Source organism: Rousettus aegyptiacus, unplaced genomic scaffold (genome assembly GCF_014176215.1).
Source record: "Rousettus aegyptiacus isolate mRouAeg1 unplaced genomic scaffold, mRouAeg1.p scaffold_m13_p_5, whole genome shotgun sequence".
In the NCBI taxonomy this organism is placed as follows: Eukaryota; Metazoa; Chordata; class Mammalia; order Chiroptera; family Pteropodidae; genus Rousettus; species Rousettus aegyptiacus.
In genome coordinates, this window is record NW_023416308.1 from 101,501,942 (window position 1) to 101,519,430 (window position 17,489).

Genomic DNA, 17,489 nt, shown 5'->3' on the forward strand with positions numbered 1-17,489 from the left:
GAAGATCTGAGGACATTGTCACGGAGTCCTAAGTCCACCTCTCTTTCTTCTCTCCTTCTACTCTTCTCCAGGGATCCACATGGTTTGATTCTTGTTGTCTGCCATAAGCCACTGTAAGCTCTAGGTTTAATTCTTCCCTGTACCTCTAGTGAATCGAATGTTGGTTAAATAAAGAGCAACATCCAAAAAATGGTTAGACTGAGGCTAATTTCTGTGACATGTTTGTATGTATGTATGTATGTATGTATGTATGTGTTTTTTTGTTTTGTTTTGTTTTGTTTTGCAGAGACACTGTCTCATTATTTACAGGACTGTGCCTTCTTGTCTTACTTTAGAAAGATGGGCAGCGTGGTCACCAGCCTTCAAGATGGCCCCCGACGATCCCTGCCTTGTGGTATTCACACCCACATTGTGCCAGGATTGTTCTGTGTGACCAACAGCAGATGAGAGAAGTGATGGTGTGTTGCTACTGAGATTAGTTATAAAAGACTGCGGCTCCTGCTTCTATCTAGTTTGCTTGCTCTCTTTTTCTTAAATCTCTTGCTCTGGGGAAAGCAAGCTGCCATGTTGCTTTCTTGGAGAGGCGGCAAAGAACCGAAGCCGCCAGCCAAAAGCCAGCAAGAAACTAAGGCCTGCAACGACAGACCTCATTACTGAGTTTAGAAGCAGATTATCCAGCCCTGGTAAAGCCTTGAGGTGACAGTAGCCTTGACCAACATCTTGACTACAACTTCCTGCGAGACTCTGAGCTAGAACCACCTAGCTAAACCGCTGAATAAATGATACAATTATAAATGTTCGCTGTTTTAAGCTACTAAGTTTTGAGGTAAGTTTTTTACATAGCAGTAATAACTAATACATGGAGACAATAAAGCTGAGGGACTTCAGAATTCAACCTAAGCTCAAATCCCAACTCTACACACCATACCTCAAACAAATTCTTGAACTTCTCTGATCCTGTTTGCACATCTGCAAAATTATGTGGATCACACTTGCCGCAGAGAGCAGGGCTGAGTGGTAGGTACTACCCCAGTAGGAGGATATTAACTCTCCTTGCCCTCGTGGGTAGGTATGATTTGAGGGGATCCCCTGGGCTCCAGTCCACCAGGCAGGGCCTTGAGCCTGAACTATGTCATCCCATTTTGGTAGGGCTCACCCAGGTAGCCACTATGTGTTGCTTTTAAAGATTTGCCTATGGTCAGAGAGCTTCCAGCAATTCCTAAACCATAAACATTTTCATGAAAAGGAACAGAACAGAATGTTAGAGTTCATTTCTCTGATTTGGTCCCACTGCCTGATTTTTCTCAGGCTGTATGTGATTTCTTTTCAATTTTGGGTATGTGAATCTGTGGTTTCTTTCGTTTATTGAATAAATTTGCTACTTTCCAGCCTCTTACACACTTACTGATTTATTTACTTCTTATAACAATCCTATGTGATACACACACGCACATAAACACACACAGAGTGCTATTACTTTTCCCATTTTATATATGGAGAAACTGAGTCATGGAGGAGTTAAGTAACTAGCCCAAGGCCACACAGCTAAATAGTAGCAGAGCCCATATTCAAACTTGAACAGTCTGACTCCACAGTCTGTGCTGGTGACTACCAAGCTGTATGTGCCTTCTTGTCTTCCCATTGCTGAGAACTCATGTTTCTTCTCTCTGGATATCTGACCACCTTTCCCAGGGGGGCAAGAACAATTTAAGGGTGTTCCTGGACAATCAACCCAGTGTATGGTGAGAGAAAATATGATGAGTAGAAGGGATACCTTGGGCTTTGGAAAACGCCCCAAGTTCAATTCCTGGCTCCTATGTACTCTGGCAAGTTACTTCATGCCTTTGAACCTCAGTTTCTCATCTGTAAAATGGGAATGACAATAATTAAAATATCTTTGACAATTAGGAGGACCTCGAGGAAGACTTATACTCAAAAGGAGGAAAGATTAACTACCTGGCGACTGCCTTCTAGCCACCAGCAGCAGCGCTAAAGCTCAGAGCTTTTCTGTGCTATGGGAAAGAGTTTGTACAAGGGGGACCAACCATCTCAGTCTGTCCAGGAATGAGGGATTTCCTGGGATGTGAGACTTTCAGTCCTAACGCTGGCACAGCCCCAGGCAAACCAGGTCAGTAGGTCACACTTATGTGAACCCTGAGCCTTTGAGGAAAAGCATCCTTGTCTTCTCCAATGGGGCTGATGTAAACGGAGTGACATGGATGCAGAAATTTTTAACAGAAGGAGATTAAGGGCAACAATCTTAGTTTTGGGGGTCTTTTTGCTAATTGGTTTACCGAGATATAATTCACATATACAATTTACCACTTAAAATGTACAATTCAGTAGATTTTAGTACATTCACAGAGTTGTGTAACCATCACCACAGTCCATTTTAGAACACATTTACTGCCCCCAAAGAAACACCTTACCCTTTAGCCATCACCCCCCATCCCTCTCCATCACACCCCAGCCCTAGGCAATCACTAATCTTTCTGTCTCTATAGATTTGTCTAATCTGGACATTTCACATAAATGGAATAATGTGATATGTGGTCTTTTTTATTGGTTTATCCCACTTAGGCTAATTTTTTCAAGGTCCATCCACGTTGAAGCATGTATCAGTACTTTATTTCTTTTGATTTCTAAATAATTTCCATATATGGATAGACCGTATTTTGTTTATCCATTCATCTGTTGATGGATATTTAGGTTGTTTGCACCCTCTGGCTATCATGACTAATGCTGCTGTGAACACTCTGGAGGAAGTTTTTGTATGAATTTATGCTTTCGTTTCTCTTGGAGTGTATACCCAGGAGTGAAATTGTTGGGTCATATGGTAACTCTGTGTTGAACTTTTTGAGCAAGTGCCAGACTGTTTCCCAAAGTGGTTGCACCATTTTACATTCCCATTGGCAGTGTACGAGGGTTCTAATTTCTCCACATCATCACCAGCACTTGTTATTATGTCTTTTTGATTACAGCCATCTTTGCGGATGTGAAGTGGTGTCTCATTATGAGCAATCTTGTTTGGGGGTTGCATTTGCATAGCAAGCCCATTTCGTCATTTAGACTGCTTAGGTTCATTTGAAGTGACTGGCGAAGATTATGGGGCTTAAGTCTCTGATCTGCCCATTAGTCCCACCATTAAGGCCTGGCTGCCTTTATCAGAGGAACACCTGCAGGAGGTAGATTAGGCCGTGGAGCCTGTGGTCCTTTAGGGAGAGCCTCCCTCATTCCCTGACTTATTTTTTCCTCACCCCATTTCATGGACTGAGATGAAGGTGGTGTCGGGGGAAAAGGGGCTGCTCTGTCTTTGTGGCGTTATGCTACCTGCTCTAACAAGGAGTGGCTTTGAATTAACCCGATTAGCTCACCAGTAGACATGTACTACAAACTGGGAGCAGAAGAACTGACAATGACAGTCATGCGCTGGCTTATAAATGTCATCTGTGTCCAGGTCAGGCCTCACGAGCAGCGCGATTTGGGGCTAACTCTGCACTAACAATGTCTTAGCACAGTGTTTAAGAATTGAAAGGCCTGACGTAAAATTTCAAATGTCTAGCTTTCCCTGAAAAATTAACAGGCCCAGTCATGCTGTTTCCATTTTTCCATTTGTGACAGTTGCTAGAACTAGCCTGGCCTCTTCATATCCCTGCTGTCCCCACAACTCTTATTGTGTCACAGCTGACCCTCTCCACGCATTTGTCACCTGCCTTATCCCTGTTAGTACCAATTTCCCTCAGACCCAATCGGGTAAACTTAGACCGTAGTGGGCAGCGAGGCTGAATTTGGGTATTTGGAATCCAGGGTTTCTAGCTGTCTCCATACCATCTCCTCATGAGTCTAACTAAGTAAGTTGTATGGGCGATGTAGGCATCTAGTCTGTCATTCGTGCTTCTTGAGTGATTTTTATGGGCAAGCACTGTTCTAATTGTTTTGCATGTATTAACTCATTTATCCTCAAAAATAATCCTAGTTTATAGGTGGGGCAACTAATGGTCAGAGAAATGCTTTCTCGCAGTCCACAGGTACTTAGTGGCAAAGCCAGGATTTGACAGTAGGAGCAAATAAGGCCATTTTGTGAGCTTGCTCATGATTTAGTGTCTGGTCCATGATGGGGTTTCAATGGATGCTACTACATAATGGTTCATCTGGCTTTACCGGCTGCTGCTGATATGCCGTGTGGCTGGACCTTGGTCCCAGCCAGGTGCCCCTTCATTAAAGCCAAGAGTTGGAGCAGATGGTATACATGTTTGGAGAGATGATATCTGTGATTCTTTTCAGCTCTAACTCGCAGTGAGTCTCTGAAGGCTGGCTAAAGAGGAGGAGAGGGAGAGGACACTCCTGAGGAAGTGCCCCCTGCCCCCATTACAGCATGGGCCGGCAGTCCAAGGTTCCTCCCCCAGCTCTGACTGGCCCGGTGGCTGTGATCGGTGAATCCCAGATCACATCAGACCCAGAAGGGCACTGTGGCCTCGTTTCTCATCCTCCCCAGGAGTGACACAGAAGCGGCCGATGACACACAGCATTGTCCTCACACATACAGAGCTCCATTCTTTGCCCCATACACAGGGAGGAGGCTGTAACAATGGCCTTGAATGACATTTTCCTTTCCTTTCTCCCAATGTTACACTTGTTTTCTTTTTTTTTCGGTTCTGAAATCGGCTAAACGATTATTTCCTGTGGGTGGGTATCAGCTTTTCATCTCCTCCTCCTCCTCCTCCTCCTCCTCCTCCTCCTCCTCCTCCTCCTCCTCCTCCTCCTCCATCAGTCCTCAGGCCCCAGGTCAGTGGGAACTGAGTAGAGAGCCAGCCCCAGAGAGAGCTGGGCCTGTTGAAATGTTACCTTCTTGGGAGGCTGGAAGGCGGAGGAACCTCACCTCTCCTTGCAAGGTGGTACTTGCCCTGGAGGAAGGAACTAGACCAGGTAACACAGGAGAGAGGCTGAGAGCTGCTGGCGGGAGTGGGGACTGGAGGTAATGGCTGGGGACCCAGCCTAAAGAGGATGGCTTTCTGGGTTCTTTTTGCTTGAGAGCCACTGCCTTCTGGTAAACAAATAAATAAGCAAAAACAGCTGAGGTCACTCTGCCTGTCTGACCACTATACAACGCCTCTGATTTATTTTGGTAACCAGAAACTTCAAGACCTGTGTGGGTTTACTGAGATGATCGTTCCTTTAAAAGCTGCCATTATTAAGCTCTTGCTATATGTATTGTATCTGTATGCATATTACTATATGTATGTTAGTGTACTGATAGCAAATATAACGAACCGTTATATAATGTGCATCCCATTCTTGCTTGATTCAAACTCAGGCATTCTGGTTCTAGAATCCACGTTTCTTGCATAATGTTCTTAACGATAAATCAAGGCCATCTATCCCAGGTTTTGCTTGGAGAGACTGTGATATATAATGATAACTATGTGATTTGGGTCCTCTGCCCTCTACCAGGCAGTATTCTAAGTGTTTGCACCTATTTCCTCATTTATCCCACGTAGTAACCCTATTAGATGGGCATTTTATTATCTCCATTTTGCAGATGAGGAACTTGGAGTCGAGAAAAGTTAAATAATTCACTCAGGATCACACAGCTGTCAAGTAGCAGAGCTAGAATTTGAACTCAGTTCTCTGGAGGATTATGTGACTCTAAAGCTTACTCGGCCCTGTGGCTGACTTGAGTTAGTCTTCTTCTCTGGGTCGTGAGGGATGGAGTGTTATCTTCTGTCCCTGGCTTGGTAGAACATCTGCACTTGAGTTGTCAGCTTGAGGAATGCAGCTGCTCTTAAATGGTTTGTCTGTCGTCGTTAGTCTTTGTCTTGTTCAAAGAAGATGGAATTGCTCAATGGGGATAGGGAAGGAATTTGGAATGGTAATAATTGCTCACTGAATGCCACCTCTCACCTGGTCAGAGGCTGAGCTAAGTTGCCACAGGTGTGGGAGGATGCCTGTTAAATAAATAAGACTCATAGGGTGTTTTCAGGAAGCCAACTTTATTTTTGCCCATCATAGCCCCTAATTTTTGTTCTGTGGAACTCCACTCTTTCCTTGCCCAGGTATGAAAATTAGGGCCAGTCCAGGACTCTTCTGGCTTCCTTGTTCTTTCCAACACTGTCTCAGTGCAGTAATTGATGTGTACAGGTCTGTAGAATAACCCAGACCTTCAAACTTCATTCCAAGTGGAGACTCACCTTCCTCCTCCAGCTATATGGCTTGGAGCTGGGAAAGGGGGTCTGTGGTCAGTCTCGTACTTCCTCCCTGATGCCTTTACCTGGGTCACTGAAGATTCTGACCCCTAGCTCGGAGAGGAGGGAGGAGAGGAAGAAGAGGAACAAGGAAGTTCTTACTTGGTTAATAGTGCAGTAAGCTGGTATCCCACTGGCTAGGACTGCTGGGTATTTAAACCTGACTCTTTACTTCTTGGCATGATTGTGCAGATTATTCAGGGAACACCTTCCTTCCTCAGCTTTGGGGATTTCTGAACTTCCAGTCCCTTGAAGGTGGCTGCTTAAGACTCTTCCTTTGTCCCTACGCATCTGAATGGTGCTGCATTGGTTTGCTACTGCTGCCAATACAAATATCACCAACAAGATGCCTTCAACAATAAAAATTTATTTTCTCATGGGTCTGAAAGCTAGAAGTTCAAGGTCAAGGTGTAGGCCAGGTTAATTTCTTAAGAAACTTTGCCTTGGCTTGCAGATAGCCGCCTTCCTTCTGTGTCTGCACATGGTCTTTCCTCTGTGTGTGCATGGCTGGTGTCTTTTCATGGGTCCAAATCTCTTCTTCTTATAAGGACACTAGTCAGACTGGATTAGGGCTCACCCTAACAGCCTCATTTTAATATATCACCTCTTTGAAGCCCTTTCTCCAAATACAGTCACATTCTGTGGTGCTGGGTGCTAGGACTTCAACATATGAAATTTTGGGGTGAGGGAGAAACAAGTCAGCTATAACAGGTCCCGTTGGCTTCTTTCTGTGGAAGAGTTTTCATTCTTTTTGGTGACCTTCTTAAAAGGATCTGTACAACCCACAAGATTGCCTATTGCATACCTCTGACTAGTGGAAAATTCTCAGCAACCAGTACCCTGGTAAATCCCAAGGCATCACTCCCCCTCACTCCAGTTGGTCACCCCATGCTGTGGGTTTCTTAGGCATGATTCAGACATCAGCCCTCAGTGACAGTGCCTTGGAAGCTACTCTTGGGGAGTAAGGAGTGGGCATTTGGAACTTGGAGAGCACCTACTGTTCACTTTAAAACTCCTCTCCTCCCACTGTCTTCTTCATCCAACCTTCCCTGCTGGGCTGGAGGTAGTCAGTCTGGTAAGGGGGAAACCATTTTCATTCACCGGTCCTGCATGATGGTGTCACGGCTCTCTTTGGAATGTGTCATCTAACGTCTCGTGGCTTCGGCACAACCTGAGACCCAAAAAGTTGTTCCCTCCTGCTACGCCTACAGCACCTCACTTCATTTTCGTGAAGAACCCTGTGAGAGAGCTAACATCCACATACAGCTGAAGGAGAAGAATCTGGGGCTTAGAAAGGTTAAGGAACTCACTCAGGATAGATGTTCAACCAGCAGGGGGAGCGGGAGTGGAGACTTGGGCTCTACCTCACTTCACTCTCCCTTCTCTAGGGCTTCACCCCCGGGGTTCTCAGAGCTGTCCCCTTGCCAGCGTGACAAGGACTTAGCAGTCTTCTCAGGTACAGTGCGAGGTGAGCTCCATGTACCCATGAGATCTCGACTTGAAACCCCTAGCCACCCCCCCCCACACACACACACTGCCCCAGTACAACCTAATCGGTGGAATAATGATGTAGAATTCGAATATGGGTTTTTTTGGGGGGGGGGGGGCGAACTGCATAAAAGCATTATTGTATCCTGAGAATCCTTTTTGAGGCAGAAGGGACCATATCATCTCACCTTCTGTTTCCTAGGAGGTACTTTACCTAAAACTGACTTCAAAATATAAAATAATTATTTCCAAGAAATTTTTTTGTTGTTTAGAATTTTAATTATTTTCTTTAAATATAAAAAGTTTAGGTCTTACGGCATGGGGAATGTATTGTAATGGCTTTGCAAAGAGCCAGATGGGTAATGGAGAAATTGGGGGGGATCATTTCGTAAACTATATAAATGTCCGACCGATGTACCATATACTGGAAACTAATAATAAAAAAAGTTTAGGCCTGCCATTGCTCACTCAAGCACAATCTCTTGGGAAAGGAAGGACAAATGGGTCTGGCAGCCATTTGGAGGTGGTGTGCTAAGGCTGTGTCCAGGGTCCACCTGGTGGCAGCACTGGGCTGGGCTGGGCTGGGGTGGCATCAGGCACCCAGGGAAAGGACTGAGATTGGCTAGGGCTACAAGCTGACTCGGACCAGGGGGGAAGGAGAGGATAATATTTCTGTTCATCCACTCAGCAAGCATTTAATGAACATCTACTATGCCCAAGGCCTTCGTGGGCACTCTACCAATAAGGAGGAGTGGAAAAAGTGACATCTGAGCCTCTCGCTAGGTTCTCAAAGGAAGGTGAGGTGCTGGATGGAGGTGTTCCAGGGGGAGGACTGGAGGCAGGGAAAAGCATAATGTGCTTGGAGATCTGAAGGTGGTTTTGCATAGCCAGAGACCAGGGAGCTGGGGGAGCAGGAAGAAGGTGTGAAGCTGCCAGGTCAGTACTTGAGGCTGGCCTGTGGGGACACAGCAGGGCTTTAAGAAGGGAAGCCAACCAAGTGGGTTTGCATTTTAGAGAGCAAGCTCGGGGACAGGACTGGGGCACGTTGGAGCATTGTAGGTGTCAAGTCTGAGAGAGCTGGAGGAGGGAGAATGAAGGGCCAATGGAAGCTCCGGCCTCAAGAATGGGAAAGGGAGGGTTTAGGCCAGCGAGAGTGTGACAACTGAGGTGGGAGTCCGGAATGGTCCATTGGTTTCTCACTTGGGGCACTGACGACATGCTGTGCCATCACCAAGGGGTGTGCTTGCGTGTATGCGTGCGTGTGTGTGTGCGTGTGTGTGTGTGTGTGTATGCAGGGGGACAGCTGGGCTGAGATTGCAGAAGGCTGGAAACCCTTCTTAGCAGGAAGAACTGAGGTACAAGTGTTGTTCTTTCTCCTAACAAATATGTACCGAAGGCCTGCCAGGAGCTGAGTGCTGGGGAGAGGGAAGCAAAGAGGACACGTTTTATTCCTCTTGGAACTGACAGCCTAATGGAGGAAAACAGACCAGGAAGGGTGCAATTCCAATGTAATGTAGCAGAACAACTCTACAGGGAATTGGGCAAGAGCTGGGGAAGTTTGGAGATGGCCCAAGTATTTAGTGATATTAGAGATGATATGTTTTTTTAAGGTGTGATTATGGTATTGTATTTTAGGTGGGAGGATATCCCTGAGCTTTTTTTTTCTTGTTTTGGAGATGCAAGATGAAATGTTTAAGGGTCCACATCATGATGTCTATAATATACTTAGAAACAAAATAAATAAAGGCAAAGAGAATGAGAGAGAGAGAGAGGGAGGGAAACAGGGAGAGAGCAAATATAAATGTTACCAATCGTTGGGAATCTAATTATTGCACTATTGTAGTATTCTTTAGGCTTTTGGCTTTTCCGTGTACCATCTTTTGTAATAAAAAAATTAAAAATACGAAATAGCAAGGGCACTGGCGGGAGGTAAAGGTACAGTGGGAACACAAAGGAAGGCCCCTAAGTGGCATTTGATGAGTGAGACATGCTTCCCAAAGAAAATGCCGTGTAGGTCCTGAGGGACGTGTGGTTGGTGGGCAGGGGGTTGGAAAGAACTTCGGGGAGAATGTTCCAGGCAGAGGGAACAGCACGTGTGAAGTCCTACTGGCCTGTTTTGCTAGAGGAACAAAAATACATTTACTGTGAGTGTAGAACGTGAAGCAGGGAGTCACTGAGAGGTGAGAAAGGAATGGTGAGCTGGTCCAGCTAAATTGTGAGGTGGGTGGGAGAGTTCACACTTTGTCCTGACGCTAGTGAAAGCAGAGGGTCTACATTTCAGAAAGATGTAGCTAACAGAGTATTAAGCTGGTAGGGTCTGAAGGCCAGTGCTCTAAGTACTTCACTTAAGTTAATTCACTGAATTCTCACTGTGCCTTTTCTAGGTACTTACAAATTAGCACATCTATTACAGAGATAAGGAAAACTCAGGCACAGAAGAGTTAAGTAGTAACCTGAGAAGAATTAAGTAGTAACCTGCTCAATGCTGAAAATCTGGAAGAGCTTGGAAGAGCCAGGATTGGAACCCAGGCTGCCTGGCTCCAGAGTCCACGTTCTTAACCGCTAGGACACACCACCTCTCAAGTTCAGTTTGCTCTCTGTGGAGGCCTTGGAGGAAAGCTGGTCTCGAGGCAAGAAGACTGTTTGGGAAGCAGTTGCACAAGCCCAGCCAAGTGGCGATGGTGACTTGAACTAAAATAGTTAGCAGCGGAGATGGAGAAAATGGACAGGATAGAGTTATTTAGGACTGAAATCAACAGGACTTGGTGATTGAACAGTTGTGTGCAAGGGGAGTCAAAGACGATGCCCAGGCCATATCCCCCTGAGAACCTGTCCCATCTTGGCATGAGAAACTGGGCATAGTCCGAGAATGTGGATATGTCCTCTCCCCAGACATGGATAGCTGAAGACCACCTTCATCTGTGACATGCAACTTGGACATCCAACTCACTTTCCTCTTGTTCTGATGTCTGCTAACCATCATTTTTGGGGCAACTTGCTATTTTTATGGTTCAAATTTGTCACCTGCAACTGTAATCTGTAGGTCATTCCTGTCCCCTAGGTTTACTGGCACAGTTAAGCCACAGCCCTGGTCCCTTTTCTAATGGTCTCCCACACCACCCAGCCATCAGTCTTGAATGATGTGATGTGAACGTCTGTACTCTTCACCAGAAGCCCTTGATCCTTGGGCCTCGTTAGAGGGTTCGAAGGGGATGACAAATTAAACAAATATTTAAAATGATAGAAAAATATTTGGCCGTTTCCTTCTAATGCTTATTGATTTTTAAAGATCTCCTTGGGCATGAAAACAAGATACATCTTTGGTATCTTGACATTGGATTTATTTTAACTGGAAGAGAGCCTTATCAATCAGGAAGGGGGTGCCCTGCAAAAGCAGCCTGTCTCCCCATCAGGTCACCAACCCCAGTGATGGAACTTGGCTGGGAGGGTGCTGTGCTCACTGGACGCGAGGGCCGCTGCAGCCCAGGAAGGTCCTCGCAAGCCACCGAGGCCGCTGATCAGTGCCACCCAATTCTCCGGAACCTCTTTTGTTTCTTGCTAAAGGCCCCAAGAATTCCCGTGTGTGTGTGTGTGTGTGTGTGTGTGTGTGTGTGTGTGTGTGAGAGAGAGAGAGAGAGAGAGAGAGAGAGAGAGAGAGAGAGAGAGAGAGAGAGAGAGAGAAATGATACAACTCCTAAATGAATTTATGCATAGAGGACGTGGCTCTCTGGAGTAAAACCTGAGCTCTTATGTGCACACTCCTGCCTTCCATTCCACTCTCCAAAGGAATCATTCATTTAACAGCAAATGTTTACTTAGCTGCTACTCCTGTTCTAGGTGTTGGTGACACGAAGTGCAGAAAATGAAAAAATATCCCTGCTTTCCTGGAATTTAACTTTCTAGGGAACATTGTAAAGAGTTTGGTGTGAAATTTTCCAATCCACATCTAGTCTATATCCATATCCATATCTATATCCATATCCACATCTACGGGTTCAAGTTGTAAACATCATTCTGTGACTTCCTGTTCTGACTAATAGTGTGTTTTGGAGCTCATTCCATGTCAGCATAAATGGACCTTCCTCGTTCTTCGATAGCTGCATAATGTCCCTGTTGGGATAAATCCCTGCAGATAGACATACAGGTTGTTCTGTTCTTTTTTTTCCCCCCCACAAGCAGGACTGCAGCAAATTTTGTCTGCATATACTGTTGTGTATGAGTATTAGAGTCTGTACACTTACTAAGTAACCATCAGTCAGTTAATTAGACTTTCTGTGCCTCAATTTCTTCATGTATAAAATGGAGATAAGAACAGTATCTCCCTCTATTCATCAAGGACATGCAAACTCAGCACAATGAGATGCCACTTTGTATCCAGTAGGATGGCTGTAATCAAAAGGGCAGAAAAATAACATGTTTTAGTTGGCAAGGATATGAAGAAATTGGAACCCTGTACACGACTGGTGGAAATGTAAAAGGGTGGGATCAGCCTTAAAAAAGTTTAGCAACAACTTGAAAGGTTAAACGTGGAATTACCGTGTGACCAACAATTCTACTTTGATGTCTTTGATATATAAACCTGTCATAAATAAAAACATGTCGATACAAAACTTGTACACAAATATTCACAGCAGCATTATTCATAATAGCCCAAACTAGAAAAACTGAAATGTCCATAAACTGATGAACGGGTCAACAAAATGTGGAATAGCTATACCATGGAACATTATTCAGCTTTAAAAATACGTGAAGCATTGATATATGCTACAACATGAATGAACCTAGAAAACATGCTAGCTGAAAGAAGTTAGTCACAAAAGACCACATATTGTGTGATTTCATTTATGTGAAATGTCCGAATGAATGAGCAAATCTACAGAGATGGAAAGTAGATCCGGTGATTTCCAAGGGTATGAAGGGTTGAGGTAATGGGGAATGACTACTAACGGGTACGGGGTTTCTTTTTGGGGTGATGAAAATGTTCTAAACTTGATTGTGGTGATGGTCACGTGACTCTGAGAATATACTAAAAACCATTGATTTGTACACTTTAAATAGGTGAAGTGTGTAGTATGTGAATTGTATCTCAGTAGAGCTCTATAAAAAATTTAATAATACCTCCCTCACAGGTCATGGGCTTCACTGAGTTGTCATGGAAATGTGTAGAACAGCACCCGGCACTCTGTAATTTCTATCTATGAATCTTCTACTCTCATTATTTCTGGAGAATGGATTTCTAGAAGCAGAATTTTGGAGCCAAAGGGTTGGTGCATTTTTATTTTTAATTCTTTAATTTTCAAAGACTTTACAAAGTTGCCCTCCAAAAAGTCTTCACCAGTTTACCCTCAGATGTAGTATGTAGGACATATGTTTTTCTCTTTTCTTCTTTTTAAAGAAGCCGCCGCCAAAAAAAGTTTGGAAGAACACATACTGGTGTCTACAGTGGTTCCTTTGGGGATTGGGATCATGTGTGAATTTTTTTTTTTTTTTGCTTTTTTCCATATTGATTGTCTGCATTTTTAAAATATTTTTAAACACATAACATGTAATAATTATATATTTTAAAGGAAAAAGTAAAAGTATTCCCCATCTACTCTTCTCCATGGGGCTTTTACCCTTCTCCGGCTTTACTGGTTAAGGTAGAAGACCTCATAATTCCACCCTAAAAGGACACAAGTCCTTCCCATCATGGAAGTTTTATTGCAACTTTCTAGAAAAAACAGCCAGAGGGCGACAACTGTAAAAAAAAAAAAAAAAAAAAATACAGCGAAGCACCGAATTGCAGTTATTAGCTCAGACCTACATTTTCATGATAGAGCATACCGAAAAGCCCTATAACAAAACTCATACCTGTGATTCATTTGCACCCCTACGAGGTACCGGATACTACAAGTTGTCAAGTGCTTCGTGTGCATTGTCACCTAATCCTCACAACAATTCTATGACACAGGCACTGGTGCAAAAATGGATGCAGACACACCGCTGGAAAGTGGCTGAGGTAGATTACGATGCCTTTAGCTGTGAGTCCAAGGTCACGAACCGGGATATTTTACTACCTCATTTGCAAGTAAGGATATAGTCAGGGCGAGTGCCAGGGAAGGTCGATTCCGCTGTTCAACGATATCCTCAGGACACATGTTGTTTTTTCTACTTCTCTGCTCTGCCATCTTCCTGTCGTTTTCATCTTCAGGAAGAAATAGGGCTCCAGCGGGGACATCTAAACATAGCAAGGGTCAGAGAAAGAAGAGAAGAATCAATTTCTTTCTAGAGTTTTCTCCTCAGAGTGAAGAAACCTTTTCCTGAAGCCCTTCCCACCCCTTCCAGCAAACTTTCCTCACTGGCACACTCGTTATCTCATTGGCCCATAAGTCGCAGACCTCTTCCCAACCCAAACACTGGCAAAAGGAATGGAATCACCTCTAAGCCAGTCAGCCTATCCCTGGGTTTGTGTTGGAGGCTGGTCAGTGTTCCCTGAGGAGTGGTGTTCCCAGAGCAAAATTAAGATTCTCTTTGGAAGGGAGAAGGGGAAATGGGTGTTCAGGAGTTGTGCGGAAGAACTCATAGTATTCAGCATAAGGACAGAATCAAACATACGTTGTCAAACTCAGGAGTCTCTGTTCCTAGTTGCTGCACTGTTCTGCATCTTGGCTTAAACTCCCTTCCATTGCTGGGAACTCATTCTTTAGGATGGTGCTTATACATCGCCCACATCTGCCTCCTCTCTCTATCTGCAGGTCCCATCCTCTATGAGGGAGGGCTTGAAACCTTGATTGACGGTGGATCATTAGGAGTGAAGAAGTTGACGTTTTAAATGTCCCCATCTCAACTAGGTCATTTTCATCTTGGTGATCTCTAGTCTGGGAGACAGCCACTGTACATTCCCCTGGGATCTCCCAAAAAAGGTGCTTTGACAGCTTACAGGACTGGCTTGATTAATAGGACGGTATCAGTTTTTACCTTTAGAGGACTTTGGGAAAATGTGTTTGGCCTCTCTTCCTGGGAATCACTCAGTTCCCCTAAACCTTGGGACATGGTATACTTCTTGTCCCACTGACTTCAGCCTTGGCCATTGACTTGCTTAGGCCAATGGAATATGAGTGGATATGACTCTGGCAGACGCTTTAAATAATGCTTGTCCTGTTTGGCTTCCCTTGTGCTCCTGTAACCACTGGGAGAAGAGCACACCCTGGGTAGCCACTGCCCTTTCTCTCTGGGCCCCAGAATTAATCACATGGAACAGACCCAGACCCAAAATGAGGTGGAGTCACCCTAGCCGACTGCAGAACTCTGAGCAAGAAAAGAAACGCCTATTTTTGTAAGTCACGAGTTTTTATTTTGCAGCAGTGTTGCAGCAATCGCTGACTGCTACAAGTGGCATTTTTGAGTGTTTCCCAGTGGGAATAAACGGTATGGCAGACATGTGGGACAATCAGTGAGAACATGTCCCATTCCTATCAAAGCAGCCCCTGGGACAGCAAATATTGAGTATAGCTCAGGGATGGAATGAACTGGAGATGTTTTGGTGAATGTTTTCTTAGAACAGACAAATTCTAAGAACTTTCTATAATCTCTTCTCTGACCCATTTTCACCACAATAAGCTTCATAGCCAAGAAATTACTAAAAACTGTGTTTCATCATCAATGGTCAAATGTAGTAGAATGTGGAGGAAAGGGCGCTGGACATGATGTGCTTTTGATCCACATTTCAGCTCATGTCTGTGACTTTGGGTAAGTCATTTAATCTCTCCGAACCTCTCTTTCCTCACCTGCAAGTTGGGAGTGGTTATAAAAATAAAATGATCATGGTCCTCTGTGGTTTGCAAACTGTGCTTTTAGTGAAACTGAGATAGGAGAGAGAAAGCCAGTAAATGGTATATGTTCAAGCAAGTTACCATAATGGGCTTCATCCTGCTGAAAACCCTGGAAAACAACCCAGAATGCAATCCTTAGAGTTTTCCCACCTGAGTTCAGGCGCTAGGAAGCTGGGTTGTTCATTTCTACCAACTATGGTCAGTCATGGGTTAAAGGTTTCTGGGGTAGCAGTTGGTAGTGATATTGATTACTGAGCCCTTCCAGCCTGCTTTGTGCACAGGCAGAGTGGGCACTTGTACCCAAGGGAAGCATTAAGCAAAGAGATGCAGAAGCTGGTCATTGAAAGCCAGGCCAGTGTGGCCTCACATTATGCTACCCAAGAGAATGTGAGCAGGGTACCGACAGCATCAACCACAGGGAGGAAGGATGGAGGAGATAGCTTGGGAATGCAGTGACTGAGTTTGGGGAAAGCTAAGATGTTAGGAAAATCGAAGGGCATCCAAATTGTCCAAGTTCTCATTTTTTTTAGTGCTAGTCCTATATCTAGTAAAAACCTTAACAGGGAAAGATAAGAAAAATACACCATTTCTTGGTGATAAACCTAACACCACCATGATGTTTTCACAGCTCTGGCTTGGATGAGGGCATACTGGGGAAGCTAACATCGTAGTGGACAGGGCTGTTGCTTGGCTTCCTCTCCGGTTGATATGCTGGGCAGTGTTAAACTGAGTGTTATCTTCATGAACCCCTTGAAATTATAACTTAAAGCTATATGCTCTATGTATAGATTTCCTCATTCAAGATGTCACTTAGCTTTTTCTGAACTGAGGAGCAGAATCTTTGGACAAAGGCGAACGTGGCAGCCTATCCTGGTATAGTAAGATCTTGGTATAGTGGGGCTTTTGCTAAGCATATTTTGCTTCTTTGCCCTGATAGACTCTAGTGGTGGATAGTGTCAGAATCTGGGGATGCCCACCCACCTCTCTCCTCACTGGTATATTGAGATATAGACACAAGGGGTAAAAGTATCAACTTTTGGATAGCAAAAGGTTGGGGATCATCTGAACGGTTGTTAACAGAGGGAAGGGTAAGTAATTATGGTACATCTACTCAATGGAATACTGTGCAGCTTTAAAAAAATGCAACTGCCATCTCAGAGTACTCCCATGGAATAGAACTCCAAGGAAATGAGCAGGAGCGTGGGAGGGTAACACTAGTTCGTAGTGTCCTATCTCTACACAAGGAACATTCGGAAGGAATAACAAGAAAATATTGATAGGTAGAATTTGGGGATGGGAGCAGAGTGAGTGGGAGACTTTACATTGAATATCATTTTGGGGGAGCATGTAATATTTTGCCTGTATCTATCTAGAGATCTAGAAAATGACTCAGAGACGGGAAGGCAAAGAGGAGCTATCTCCTCTTTAAAATAGTTGCTTTGTCTCTCATCGTAAGTCATCTAGCCATTTCTTATTGTGACTTTGGGCAAAGAAAAGAGTAGGTAGGCAAATCCCGGGAGGAGCAAGTGAGGAATAGAGGGTCGGGGCACATACTCCGGCTGAAGGTGGAAAGCGCCATCTCCATCTGCTGACTGTGCCCTTGGTGTGCTCCCCACATCTCAGTTCATTGGGTATCACGGAGCAGGTGCTTGGAATTATGACGGCTAAGGCCTGAGGCAGCCAGAGTGCTGTGTAATCTGCTAACACAGCTCTTTATTGCCACTCACTTGGGAGGCAATGTAGGGTGATGATTAAAGAGCATACAATCCAGCGTCATAATAAACTGACGTTCAAGTCCTGGCTCTGCCACGAACTAGATATGTGGGCTTGAGCATCTCGTTCATCTCTTTCAAGCTTCGATTCCTTCACTTGAAAAATAGGAAAAACACTAGTACCCACCTCACCCTTATGGAGTGTCACATACGGAGCGCCCCAGATGTCACCTGGT